This window comes from Euprymna scolopes, chromosome 5, assembly GCF_053919585.1.
Source record: "Euprymna scolopes isolate OS-2025 chromosome 5, ASM5391958v1, whole genome shotgun sequence".
Lineage (NCBI taxonomy): Eukaryota > Metazoa > Mollusca > Cephalopoda > Sepiida > Sepiolidae > Euprymna > Euprymna scolopes.
The window spans coordinates 136,416,690-136,431,735 of record NC_136486.1 but is presented as its reverse complement, the minus strand read 5'-3'; positions in this window follow the sequence as shown (position 1 = coordinate 136,431,735).

Here is a 15,046-nt window from a genome sequence, read left to right as displayed (position 1 = left end):
GAACGGGATAAAAACCTGATGACTTTGCGATTACGACCACCGCCAAACCTGAAGTGACATGTTTAAATTAAGGCTAGACATTCGAAAGGAGAGGATATCTTTCAAAAATATCGGCGAGAAAAGCTACCCCCCCGTAGAAAAGTGCCTAGTTGAGGGTGAAGATATAAATGTTTTTAGCCAATTTCTCGATATTTGTCGTATGAAAGGTCGACCTTTAATACGATACTGATCTTGTGAAAATCCGTTGTCTCTGTCGAAAGTTTTAGACAGACATGCAAACATACATACATACATACATACATGCATTTATATATTGGTAACTAAAATTTTTCGACCCAAACCGATGAAAAAAGATTGCCTTGTCTCTGAATACCCTTTATGTAAAATTTCAAATGTTTAGACCAGAAATTGTCTGAGTAATTTGGTAGAGCCCGCAGAGGTCAAATTTTTTTAAAAGTTGACCCCTATCATGACGCCTTAAAATTTATTATTGTGTGCTCAAATCAAGTTATTAAGTTATATCCATCTCCAAGGAACCTATATCTAAAATTGGAAGTGTTTAGACCCAAAACTGTCGGGGGAGTTCGGTAGAGTTCTCAAAAGCCAAATCGTTGAACTTTGACCCCTTAACAGCCAAATGTCTGGCCGCAAACGTATCACAAAGATTTTCCCAAATCTCAGTACCCTGTATAACAAATTCCGAGTCTGTAGACTTAAAATACGCAATGTTATTGCGTAGGGAAATGTACACAGACGGACAGACAGACAGACAGATACACAGACACGTTGACTTTTATACATATATAAGCATTTCGGCCCGGCGTTGCCCGTGTGTGTGGAGGTGTATTTTGAGTATAAAAAAAAACGGTCATTTTTTAAGCTGTGAACCCTATTATGACTCCTTAACATTTATTTTTTTAAGCTCAAGTTATTAAGTTAGATCCATGTCCAAGAAACCTGTATCTAAAATTTCAAGTGTCTAGACCCCAAATTGTCGGAGGAGTTTGGTAGAGATCTCAAATGTCAAATCGTTTAACTTTGACTCCTTAACAGCCAAGTTTCTGGCCGAAACCCAATCACGTCGATTTTCTCAACTCTCGGTACCCTGTATAACAAATTTTGAGTCTGTAGACTAAAAATTAACAGAGTTATTGCGTAGGGAACTGTACACAGACAGACACACAGACACGTTCACTTTTATAGATATATAGATGTAAATAGGGGATGCATAATTATTGGTACAACAATATGGCATAAAGAACCCATTCTACGTCAATACGTTATTACTTTCACCGTTTTATGAATAGTGTTACAGTTAATCAAAGGAAGACAGGCAACACACAAAAATGTAATCTCATTTGGGAAAAACGTATAAAATACACGAGAGCAACTCGAATGAACGCATCTTGAGAATGCATCTTCTATTTTAAGAATACTGAAAAAAAACATTGTCACTTTTTATTATACTTAAGAAATAAAAAAAAAATGCTTTTCACGTTGATTTTCTTTATTCTATCATTGTTTTATTGAGTTACAGTATTCTGTAAAAAGTATTATCTGATTTTCTAAAGAAAACATTTATTAAGCCTTTCGATTCCAAACTGTACAAAACATTAAACCAAAATTATTTTTCTCCGATTGCATTCAAATTAAGAAAACAATTGCGATTGTTTTTTTTTATTATTTTGTTCTGTTTTACTTTTGTTTTTGTTTTTTTTTATTATTCTTGGTTTAAATCAAAAAGATTTCACCGAATATTTTTGCTCTTCCGTCGCATCGACAGTTTGACCAGAAATCAATGCCGATAAAAGAAGATGTATAACTTGCCGGAGACATTTTAATTGATCGCCATTTTATTTATGGTAGCCATTTCATTACGAACCCTTCACGAAAAGAAAACATGTGGAATCTGAAAGGGAGACAATAACAATGGTAATGGCGTTACGATTGCAAAATGGAAGAATATAATGATAAAACGCGAAAAGAATAGAAATAAATCAGCGAGAAAAACGAAATACAGTGAAAACAAAATAAAAATAAAGAAAATTGAAATTGACAACTAAATAAAAAAAGATTACAAAAATAATATTAATATGCAATTGCCAGATTAAAAATTCGATTTTTACGTTGCACATGTATTTCCGTTTCATCTCTGTGAATAACTCTAAACGATGACTCCAGGTTTTTTAATCATAAATTTACTGAACTTAAGACGTTGTTTCTTTTATGTGTTGCTTCAGAATTAAAATGCCTCGTGTTGTCCAAGAGTAATACTTTTAAATTAGATAGTGTGTGACAATATATATATATATATATATATATATACATGATTAGAATAATGAAAATATTAATCCGACAAAATACAGAAATAAAAAGTAACAAACCGAGTTACGTCTTCATCAGCGTTTCGTCTTTATTTCAGCCAGAGGAAGTCTCGAAATAAAGACGAAACGTTGATGAATATATAACTCGGTTTGTTCCTTTTTATTTCTCTATCTCCCTCCCTCTCTATATATAATTATTTCCACAGACAGGAAAGGTTACAGGTTACAAGAGTCATGAAAGCCAACTTACAGGAAGGCCAAGTTTCGAGTTTCGCCCTTATTTGGACTCATCAGCTAGACACATCCGAACTCAAAATTCGAAATCCGAATTTCTTGCATGCGAGGCAAGCACTCTACAAACTGAGGAAACGCGCCGCACACAATAAAGTCTTATTAACTATCTGTTATGGCTTGCAATAAGCCACAACGAAAACAGAACAACGGAATAGAGTTGTAAACAATGTATTACTGGAGCAACAACGTAAAAAGTTTACAACTGAAAAGACTAGTAAACGCCACCGAGCAGGCGAAGGTCGCTCTGGTGTTTAATCCACACCTGGGATCAAAATGTTCTATGGTTTATATAATGGATAGAACAGTCCATTTGGGGGGTGATCCCCCCCACAACACCCCCCTCCAGAGCTGATTTCCGCGGTTGTGAAAATCAGTATTTCTTCCTTTTGGGGCAGGCCACCTAAGGATCTGTGCGCTTCCTCTTTCTGCTGGAGCGACTCGGTTCTGACATACCTTTTGGATGCACAGTTTCAATCGCCTCACTGCTGTCCTGCGGTGGTTCTTCTTGATCCTCGTAGAAGCGTTTCCTGATTTGGTTCATGTGCCTCTTATGTTGGAACTTTGGGCCCTTAATGATGTATGTAGCATGGCTGATTCCTCGTAACATCGTGCTCTGTCTCTCAAAAAGAAACGTTATTTCTTAAAGGTCTAAAATACACGTTATCTCCGCTGCTGAAGGGTATTTTCTGTTGGTGTACCGGACGCCTTTTTGAATGCCCTTTTAAGCGTATCGACGAAGCGTTCGGCCTGGCCGTTGCTTCTCGCGTGGTACTGGGGTGTCGTAATATGCTTGACTTGATACGTCTCGAAGAATTCTCTGAACTCTGTCGAGGTGAAATGCGTAGCGTTTTCGCTAACCAGGCGGTCTACAACACCAAACCGAGCAAACAATTCCAATAAAAAATGTGTCGTTGTTGCCGTGGTCGGTTTTTTGCGTCTAATTACCTCTGGCCATTTAGAGTAAGAGTCAACTACTATCAGGTAGTAAACATCCTCCACAGGTCCCGCATAATCGATTTTGGATCCTCAACCATGGTTGTTCAGCTTTAGGTCAAGGTTTATATGTTGTCGGTGGTGCTTTTGCAGCCAAAGCACAGTTTTTGCATCAGTTCACCATGTCGGTAATATCTTGGTCCATAGCTGGCCAATAGACAAAACTTCTCATTAGGCTTTTCATTCTGTTTATTCCTGGATGTCCCATGTGAAAATCCTAGAGTATTCTTTTTTGAAACGTTTGGGGAATGACAACCATTTTACAGTATTTCGTCGCAACCAGAAAAATTGTCTGAACTGGTGTCACCCAGTGCTAATTTCTGCTTCGTGGTTTGAATAAAATTGTCATTTAGGGATTCTGACTTAATTTCCTGAAGTGTGACCGGCAGTTCGCGAATAACATTGTTTATCGTGGTTTTTACATCACTATTAATACGTAGTGCCGCGATTACTGAATCTTCAATAGGTTCCATTTTGGCAGGAAGCTGTCTCGATAGACCGTCTGCATGGGCTAGTTGTTTTAAGGGGGAGAAATTGAATTGTAAAATTATAAAATTATAGTTCAGCAGAATAGTTCCCCCTCTTAATAGACGGCTCGCAGTGAATGTTTGAAGCCCTTTTTTTAATCCAAAAATGGATATCAACGGCTTATGGTCTGTTTGTTTCCGTACCAGAACCGGTGGAATTTTGAAACTGCAAATATAATTCTTAGGGCCTCTTTCTCGATCTGAGAATACTTCTTTTCCGCTGGCAAGAGAGTCCGTGATGCGAAATCAATAGACTGTTTCGAGCCATCCGGCATTCGATGTAGCATGCACGCCCCGACGCCATATTGACTAGCGTCGTTAGTTTCTATTGTGTCCAATTGCGGGTTGAAATGCGCTAGGAATAGTTTTAAAGTCAGGATTCCTTTTATTTCTTGGAATGATGTCTGGCAATCTTCTGTCCACTCACAAGCCTTATCCTTTTTCAGCAATTCATTAAGTGGTGCGCACAATTTTTGCATATTTGGGATAAACCCCTGGTAATAATTTGCCAAACCTAAAAAAAAAACTCTGGAATTGAGTTATGTTTACTGATGCCAGCATTTCTTTAATAGCGGTCGCCTTATCTGAGTCTGGGCGTCTGCCATCTTTATAGTTTATTTGACCCAGGTATTTAATTGTTTGTAAAAAGAAGTTGCATTTATCTGCTTTGATCTTAAATCCATGATTTTGTATTCGACTGAATACTTGTCTGATATGTTTTTCATGTTCCTCCCTGCTTTTGCTCGCTATGATAATATCGTAAAGATATGTGATTGCGGTGTCCAAGCCGGACAGCATAGTATCCATTACTTGCTGGAATATTGCGGGTGCCACCTTGATACCAAACGCGAGTCTTTCGTATCCGTACAAACCCCCATGAGTGTTAATACAGAGGAGGTTAGCGCTTTTTTCGTTTACCGGAATCTGTAGGTAAGCGTCGCTGAGGTCGATCTTAGAAAAAATATTGCCCCATTTAATTTCGTGAACACTTCTTCTGGACTAGGTAATGAGTACTGAAAATCTTCTAAGGACCCGTTGAGTCCGGTCGCGAAGTCGGCGCAAACGCGAATTTCCCCGGACCTTTTCTAATCCGTCTAGTTCCTGATTTATTTTGTTCAGGAAAGCGAATGGGACATTACGTTTCTTTTTAAATACCGATTGTGTGCCAGGTTTTAACTTAAAATTTGCGGTAATTTTTGTACATATCCCTAGGCTAGGAGTAAATACGTTTGTGAATTCTTTTTTAAAACTAATTATAAGTTTCTTCGTTTCTGCTGGGCGGGTATCTATTTTCTTGCAGAATGTGGATATAGGAAGATACCAGAAACGAAACCCCTCCATGCTGTCAGAACCGAACAGGTTCTCACTATCTTTTAGCACATACAATCTTAGTTTTTTTGTTTTCTACCGTAAAGTGACGTTTGTAATTCATTCACCTTCAAAATGAATTTTTGTACCATTAACGGCCGTCGCCGTTCTGTTAGTTTTTAAAATAGTTGGCTTTCGTAATATTTTCCACGTTTTGGAATTTAATATTGAAAGATCCGAGCCACTGTCTAATTGGAATTTAATAGCCTTGCCAAAAATGTTAAACGTTACATATTTGCGTAGAGTTTCATCTACGACGTCCTTAGTTCTGGTTTGACGTACACGGCTTCTATTCTGAGTTTTCCTACAGTGCGAACTTTTATGACCGATCTTATAGCATAAATGGCATCTTTTTGTTAAAAATGGGCAATCTCTTACCCAATGTATTCCACCACATCTGTTTTTCTGAGTTTTGATGGTTAGTGTCTGTGTGCCATTCCGACGTTTTTTTCTTAGTTACTTTTTTTTTATATTTGCGAAGCCTGCTTCGATATTTCTTGCATCTTTTTTTTATAATTTCTATTTTTTGACAATCCTCGGTCAAGTTCTGAAGTGTTAAGTGCGGATCATTTTCTAATTTTGTAAGGACTCTGCGCCTGATTTCCGCATATTTTCCCAAGGTAAACACAAGGCATTTAAAATTGTCTGCTGTTAGTTCAGACAACTTAAAGTCATCACAGTGTTTGTTCACTACAGCTGCGTAGGTGGCAAAATCGTACTTATCGTCTGTTACCACATTCAAACATCTCAAACGCTTATGGAAAAGTTCTGTTAACAAATTTACCGTGTCATTGAATGATAAATCTGCTGTTTTCTGAGGCAAGATGTAATCCACAAATTTATCATGCTCAGCCGTTTCCAATTTTCGTACTAGAATTCTAGTTTTCTTTTGATCAGACCAGTTGCTGCAGTCAATATTAAAAAAATTTGTCATAACGCCGAAAATACGCTGCAAATGATTTTCCTCTTCCTCGTATTTAAAATTGTCTATTTTGGTCCATATTGTATTCTGAGAAAATGCTGAATTGCTTTCTGTGCTCGCATTATTCTTAGCAATTGCTGTAAGCAATTCCTCTGTTCCTAATTGACGTTTGACTAACTGTTTTTGAACTTCCTTTTGCTGTTCCTCGTTTCGTATTTGACATTCCGATAACTGTTTTTGCAATTCCTTTTGCTGTTCCTCGAATCGTATTTGACGTTCAGTCCAGTGTTTTTCGGATTGTGACTGACGCTTTGCGGCATCCATATGCAAATTGGTCAAATGTTCCAATGCTACTTTCAATTCGTCCATTTTGCTTTGTCAGTATTAGCAATTTCAAAACGTTCGCTGATTTTTACAAAACCGTTTATTCTTTCTTGTTTCTTCCTCCAGACAATAAAACAAACAGAAAAACGCATAAATATATAAAAAGTTCATTGTCTAAAGAAAAAAATCAAGTGTATATTTATTCTCCAGAGAAAACAAAAATAACGCCCGATTTTAGCAGCCAAAACCACAAGTGACGAATTCTTCTTCCAAAAGTATAAAAATTTACCTTTCTAAGTCGCGACGAACATTTTTCTTTTTGCTATCTTTGAAAGTCGTCACGAACTTTTTTCTTTTTAACTCTTTTTCTCCCCGTAATGATCTTTGTTTTGTTTTTGTTTTGTTTTTTTTAGTTACCGTGAACCATTCAGTTGCAAGTGTTATGTTATACACTTCCTTAGGCTTGATAACATTTGAGTCCGATGCCGTTAGTATTTTTAGAATACTATTTCACCTCGAGTATTTTTTCAATGTCGTTATTGTTTTCGATTTTAGTATACTCCTTGGAGTTTAAACAATGTATTACTGGAACAACAACGTGAAAAGGTTACAACAGAAAAGAGTAGTAAACGTCACCGAGCAGGCGAGGGTCCCTCTGGTGTTTAATCTACACTTAGGATCAAAACGTCTATGGTTTATATAATGGATAGAACAGTCCATTTGGAGGGTGATTTCCCCCATACTATCACAGATCAAGTAAACCGCAAAGAAATCTGACAGTGGACTAAACCTATTTGCGTCTCGAACAAGGGATGTGATCATTGCGACCAGCAATAACCCAAGTTGATGTCTCACTAGTAGGAATTTTTTCGAAACGAAAGTAGGTTCATTTCATGCAAGAGGCTAGGGTTTCGAATCCTCAGTTCGGATATGTCCAACTGATGAGCCCAAATGCTGGCGAAACTCGAGTCTTGAACTTCCGGTTTGTTGGCTTTCATGGCTCTTATGAACTGCGACGTTTTCTGGCAGTGGAAATAATTATGTATCTTCTCTCACATTCCGGAAAATATATTGCTTATTGTTACCTGATCTGTGATAGGTAATAAGAAATCCTCGTTTACCGCGCGTTTGCTCAGTTGGTAGAGGGCTTGCCTCGCATGCAAGAGACTCTGGTTTCGAATCCTGAGTTCGGATCTGTCTAACTGATGAACCCAAATGAGGCATTGAATTTCCTTGTTTGTTGGCTTTCATGGCTCTTGTGGGCTGCGGCATTTTATGGCTGTGGGAATATTATATATTCTCTCTCACATTCTGAAAAAAAACATATATATATAGACAGGTTGACAAGAAAATTCTTGCAATAGTTCAGTTGAACATATATCAGCTACAACAAAAACTCATTGATTCAAACAAGATCCATCAAAATCAATGCACTTTTGTTAATGCAAAACAAATGCATCTATGCACGTAACGTAAAGATCGTGCGTTCTGGTCTCGCTGAAGTCGCTGAAGGCGTTTTTGATATCGTTTCGGTTTTTGAAGCATTTCTCACGCACATACTTGTCGAAATGCTTGAAAAAGTGAGAGTCGGTAGGTGGGTGATCTGGAGAGTATAGCGGATGAGGCAGAGTTTCGAAGCCCAATTCGTTAAACTTTTTTTCCATCTTGTATTCAACGTTCTGTAAAGAAAACATAATTGTTTTAAAACGATTGTAATTTAAACGATTAGATAGAGCGGAAAATGCTCTTCAAAATGATATATAAAATAAAATTTATTATAACGAAAACATGTTTAAAAATACATCATTTTGAATCAAAATCAAAATTTCTGCAAGAACTCTCTCTTCAACATAATATAATTAATAAATTGCCAAATACTTTATTACTCCTGTGATTAGCGAAACAGTCTAACTGTGAATAACTGTTATTGCTCCATTTCTTGGGTTGAGCATACTGATAAGTGATATAACAAATTGCGCCTAGCGTATAATGTAATGCTCTTTATGTAAACAAATAGAGCTTACGGTGTATGACAATGTTTGTCATTATAATCACAAAAAAGCAACGCAAGAAAAGGCACAAAAAGAAAAGTACACTGCTGATGCAATTCTCTATCTATATAAGAGCAAGATACGTCCAAGGATGGAATACTGTTGCCACATATGGGCAGGAGCTGCTAGAAAAGACTTATCCTGCCTTGATAGGGTTCTAAATAGACTTCGTGGCCTGGTGGGAGATGTCCTTTTCTCTTCGCTGCAACCTCTATCTCACAGAAGAGATGTTGCGAGTTTGTCTCTGCTTTATCGTTATTTTTATGGAAAGTGTTCAACTGAGCTTCAATCTATGGTCCCTCCTCGCCAAACTTTTACACGAAACACTAGACTATCTGAAAACATTATCAATAATTTTCCCCACTCTTTATCTGTACCTAAACCTAAACATAGATTCCATGATCAAAGCTTCTTTCTTAGAACTGCACGCCTGCGGAATTGTCTTCCGTTTTCCTGCTTTCCAGCTGTCTATAATATGGTTGTCTTCAAGTCCAACGTGAACAAGTTTCTGATGAGCCGTTCCACTTAAGTTAACAAATTTACCGAACTTCCATTACTATTGATTACTATATTGTCCTTTTGACTACTGTACACTCTTTAACCCTTATCCTTGAGTGGCCTATCGGCCTTGATAAGTGGTGACGCCTATGTAAAAAAAGAACATAAATGAAAAGGAAGAAAAAGAAAAAAGAAAATACAAATCAAGCCATAAAAAAGAAAAAAAATATGAACAAAAGGAAAAGCACAAAAGACAAGAAAAAGAAAAGAAATAAGAAGGAGAAAAGAATAGATAAAAAATAAAATGAACAGAAAAGAAAGAAAAGAAATAGAGACAAAAAAGAAAGGGAAAGCAAAGAAAAGGAAAAAATGAAAAGAAAGAAAAGTCTGCAGTAGATTTGACCATTATCTGGTACTAAGTGATTTGGGTTACTCTGATAACAACACTGATGAGGTGGAGGATTTTTGATTGACGATTTAATATTACAAAATCTTTCATCACATCGTATCATCGATTTGTTCTGTTATTATCTTATTTAATATTGTCTTCAAGTCTTTCTAATGGTACACATTGTTACATATTCATCATTTTGCCGTGAGAGAGTGAGAGAGAGAGAGAGAGAAAGCGTTGGTATGTAAAAGTTAGATGATATCATTGCAGATGTTGATTCATTGGTTTATAATCAACTAGAAATGACGTGTCAATGTCTTACCAGCCTCATACCCCAATTATATTTTGTCTCATCTTTCAGCTAACTACCAATCAGGCTGGTCAGAATTAATGATTATTCTGTTTGCGGAAAACACCTATGCAATAAATTATTACATAAAAGAGTTTTGTTGGCCACATGCTCGTAAGCCGCTGCCGTTGCTTCGATCTCTATCGTTGGAAATTCATTAATTCCAAGTTTATTTTAAACAAATGTTTTAAATTAAAAACGTATGACTTAATTCATTATATGGTTGAAAAAAATGTAAATTTATCTGTTGTATCTGCAAATATCCAAATGCTTTCGTAGTCAATACCCCCCTCCACCCGTCATTTGTTAATTATGTCGATGTTTTGTGTATTAATTAGCTTATTCATTCCACAGCATCACGGATAAAAATCTCCCCGGATATGAGGAATTCTTTACAATTCGTATTGCATGTTTCAAAATGAGGTAATCTTAAGAAAGCAATAATGTGTCGTAAAACACAAAACTAACATCAAGCAACACAGTGACAATCAGCAGCAGTGCATCGATATGCTTTAAAAGAAATAATCAAATACAGGAGAAATACAATTTTCGATTACGCAGCAAATCAATAACAATAATATTCAAATATCAATGTTTCGCATTTTTTCTATTTGCTTTGATTCATTTTACAGTTGAAACATTGACGCAGTTGTATCGTCGTTAAAATATTTTCCAATCCATTCCTTACCAATACCAGTTGCTTCATTTCACGATTGCATTATTTTACATAGAATTATTTGGAATAGGAAATGTTAGCATTTTTATATTTTCTTTCGATCGTACAGTTCCCTCAAGCGTCATGTCACACGAGTGAAGTTAAGGATACAATCACGGAAATTATCTCAGTACTGGCCAGACAGACAAATCCACGATGTACGGGAATTTGAATTTATACATTTCGCATAGGTAAGAATACACTATTTCATAATATACAGAACTAAATAATGGATGTGACGGTATTCATGGAGTCAAATAAGAAATGTCGGTGGATAACAATGCAATTGATACAAGTGCTGATATTTAAATCATTTCCATTCAATTTTGGTCATGGGAGTAGGTAACGAATAATTAACCGACACGTGTTTAAATTTCTCTCTCTATCTCATATACATGCATACCTATTTATACCAGTACTCTCCTTCTAAAATTCTGTCCTTAAAAAATATTCTTGTATAAATTTGTCAAAACCCTTATCCTGGAGTGGTGTCTTGGCCTTCATAAGTGGCGATGTTTATGTAAAATCACGCAAAAAACATTCACCTAATTCATATCTTGCGTATGCTTAAAAGACTTTGTATCTTGTTATAGATTTTAAGAAAATAATATATTAGCATAACAAATCGTTACAATTAAAAGTAACTAAGTGACTGTTTTATTCGAAGCAAATTATTTCTGCTTCACAGTTTCTAATGAGTTATTTTACTATTAAACAAAATCCGTAAACACATCTATCATAGTCACTTGCACTCTAATGCAAATACTAAATAGTGTATTTTTCTCTACAAAAGATCAAGAATATTTTCCTCGTACTTTTTTTTATTTTTTTTTATTACATTTTCACCCCAAACAAGGCACATTGCCACTCAGGTGTAGGGGGCTACTATCAGGGTCAGCAACTACGGGGGCACTATGTAGGGATTTGGGCAGCAAGATGTCGGTTCACGTTGCACTTGAACTTCTGCATGTCAGTACAGTTAGGGAAGCATGATCCTTGAATGGAATTCCAGAGTCTAGCGGTTCTGGGGAAGAAACTACTGGAGTAGAAGGATATTTTGCATCTAGGGATCTCTACTGTGTGGGGGTGGGATTTAGCTGCCTGTCGGGTTTGTCGAGGGTGTCTCCGACGTGGGGGCACAAGTGTCTGCAGTTCGTCAGAGCACTCACCATTAAAATACTTGTAGAACAAGCAGAGGGATGCAACGTTTCGTCGATGGAACAGAGGCTGAAGCTTAGATGCCAGTTCAGGGCCTATCAGATTGGCGACTCTTTTTTTAACCTTGTCTAGGAGCGAGAGACTAGTAGTAGACGCACCAGCTCAGATGTGACAACAATACTCCATACATGGGCGGATGGTGGCCTTATAGAGATACAGGATACTTTCAGTTGTCAGTAGTTTTCTAGCACGGTAGAGAGAGCCTACCTTTTTCGCAGCGGCCCTGGCAATGTTTTCAATATAATTGTTCCAGCTCATGTTTCATGTGAACGTTAGGCCAAGCAGTTTGAAAGATGTACTCTCAGACAGGGAGTCACTGGCCATTGCTATTGTTGGCAGAGAAGGTTTCTTATAGTTATTGAAGGAAACCAGTTTGGTTTTGGCAGCATTGAATGTGACCATCCATTTATGTCCCCATTCCACTACAGATTGGAGGTCATCCTCTAGTGTTTTTGCCATTTCTTTAGATATGTGTTTATTCGTTTTCCTGTCATGCCTTTTATAGAGTGTAGTGTCATCAGCATATATACCCATCTCAGAGGCAGTTTTGTCGGGGAGGTCATTAATAAATATCAGGAACAATAGAGGTCCAAGAATAGACCCCTGAGGCACTCCTGCATTTATATCACACTGTTTAGATGTTCGACCGTCGAGAACAACCTGGATTTTTCTTTTGTCTAAGAAGGATTCAATTATGCTAAGTATTCTACCAGTGATACCATATGATTTAATTTTCCTGAGGAGACCCTTGTGCCATACCCTGTCAAAATATATCTAGAGCTACCGCTCTGCCCTCCCCCGCTTTGTCCAGTGAATGGTATATACGTTCAGAGATTATAGTGAGAATGTCAGCTGTGGAACGGGCTTGTCTAAATCCATATTGTTTGTTAGTCAGAAGTTTAGCGTCTGTAAGGTGCCGGACTAGAGCATGGTTAATTATGGTCTCAAATATTTTGGCGAAAAGTGGGAGGAGGCTAATTGGGCGATAATTTGATGGGCCAGTTCTTTCGCCAGAATTCTTGAATATTGGTACCACAGAAGCAGTTTTCCAACAGCTCGGAAAGCATGATTCATTAAGGCATTTGTTGAAGAGTTTGGAGAGAACTGGAGCTACTTCGGCTGAGCACTTTTTTAATAGCACAGCTGGGATGAGATCAGGTCCGCATGCTTTGGAAGTGTCAAGATTTATTATGATAGCATGTACCTGAGCAGGGGTGATTTTTAGATCGTCTAGCGTGGCGTCTGTCCGCAAAGGAAAGTCAGGCAGGGGGTGGTTGATAGGGTCCAGTGTGGAGTTCGAGGCAAACCGGCTGGCAAGCATATTAGCTTTGTCGGTTGCTGAGCAGACAACCTCGTGATTGTTGGTTAGTTGGGGAATTGTTGAGTGCCCATTGTTTACTACACTGTTGTAGATTTTCCAGAAGTCACGATTTCCTAATTTTTGTGCTTCGACACGTTTTTTAGTGGTTTCAGTAAATTCTCTCTTAGCTGTCGCTATTTCTTTCTTAACGTTATTTCTCGCTTCTATGTACTTCTGTTTGTTTTAACTGGACTTATGTCGGTTAAATCTGCGGTATGCATGCTGCCTTTGAGAAATGGCAGTTGCGCAAGTCGAAATAAACCATCGGGGAGAGTGGGGCTTGCTATAAAATTTCCGCACGGGAACATGTGCTTCCATTGCTGTTTTGAACCATTCAGTGGTCTCATTTGCGCACTGTTCGGCAAGAAGAGAAAAATATTTCCCCATGGGGCATCTCTGATAAGGTCTCTGATGGCTTCCCAGTTAGCCGTTTTAAAATATCTCGTTGTTTTGAGCACTGGCTCTTCAGTTTTGGGTCTAAAATTTAGGGCGATTTCTACCATTATCACTGCATGGTCAGCGTTCCCGAGTGGGCTGTTAGCATTTGTTGTACAATCCTCGGGAACTGTAGTCAGAAACAGATATAGAAGTGATGCTTGTTGTTCTTGCTGGTCAGGGAAACGGGTTGGAAACGTAACCATTTGTGATAGGGAGTGAGATATAGCAAAACTATGTGTTGTGCTGCCCGCTGCATCTGTGTGAGTAGAGAATCCAAGCCAGTTTTTGTGGTGAACATTAAAGTCGCCAAATACATGTATTTGTGCGCTAATGTCAAGGGAGAGTGCTGTGTCTATACTGTCGGAGACTTTGTTTATTATGTTGCAGTCCTGGGTCGAGGGAGAGCGGTAGAGAAAATAAAAGTAGCTAATGTTGCGTTGTATGTTTAGTCTAAAGCACATAAAGGCTTGATCGTCTGTTTCTAGGTTTGTTTCTCTAGTCAGGGGGAGGGTATTACGAATGTAGACTCCAAGTCCGTGCATATGTCTGTCAAAATCCTTACGGCAGAGTGGGAGATAGCCAGGCATGTTAAAGTAGTTAGAGGGGATGGAGGAGTGTAGGTTAGTCTCGCTTAGTGCTAAGATATCCGGGGTATTTGTTAGGAGAAATGCTTCAACATCAGCTAAATTAGTTCTAAGCCCACGGATGTTAGTGAATGCAAGCCTCAAGGGAGGAGGCAACTTGAATTTGTTTGTCCCTCGGCCTGGTTTAAGCTTATTTTTAGATTTTAGTGTCATCATGTTTTTAAAGAGTTTCAGTAAGGTGAGGGGGAGCTGAACAAGAGGTTATGCAGGATATCAGACATGCAACACAAGTAGACCAATTGGCTGACCTTTCTTCAACTAGGACTGTGGCCTCGGGAAAGCCCATCGGGGATGAGTGCAGGGTCCCTTTCCATGCGCGACATGGCACTACAAACAACCCGATATTATACAACTGTTGATGGAGCAGCCGCTCTAAGCGCTACCAAAGAGTTAGGGCACCTGTACTCCCAGTCAGAAACAGCAGCCAGGAGCTGTCAATCCGGTACCCTCAGCCCATCAGAAGAAGATCACCCCAATCTAATTGCACAGGCATGCGTGGTACTCAAGCACTCCCAAGTGCCCAGTTATGAGGGGTGGGATGTGTCGGGAGTGGGGGAACGGCATTCAATGCCTAGACAAGAAACAAGATCTACCACTAAGTGTTTTGTTGATTCACCTGTGATAGTGTCT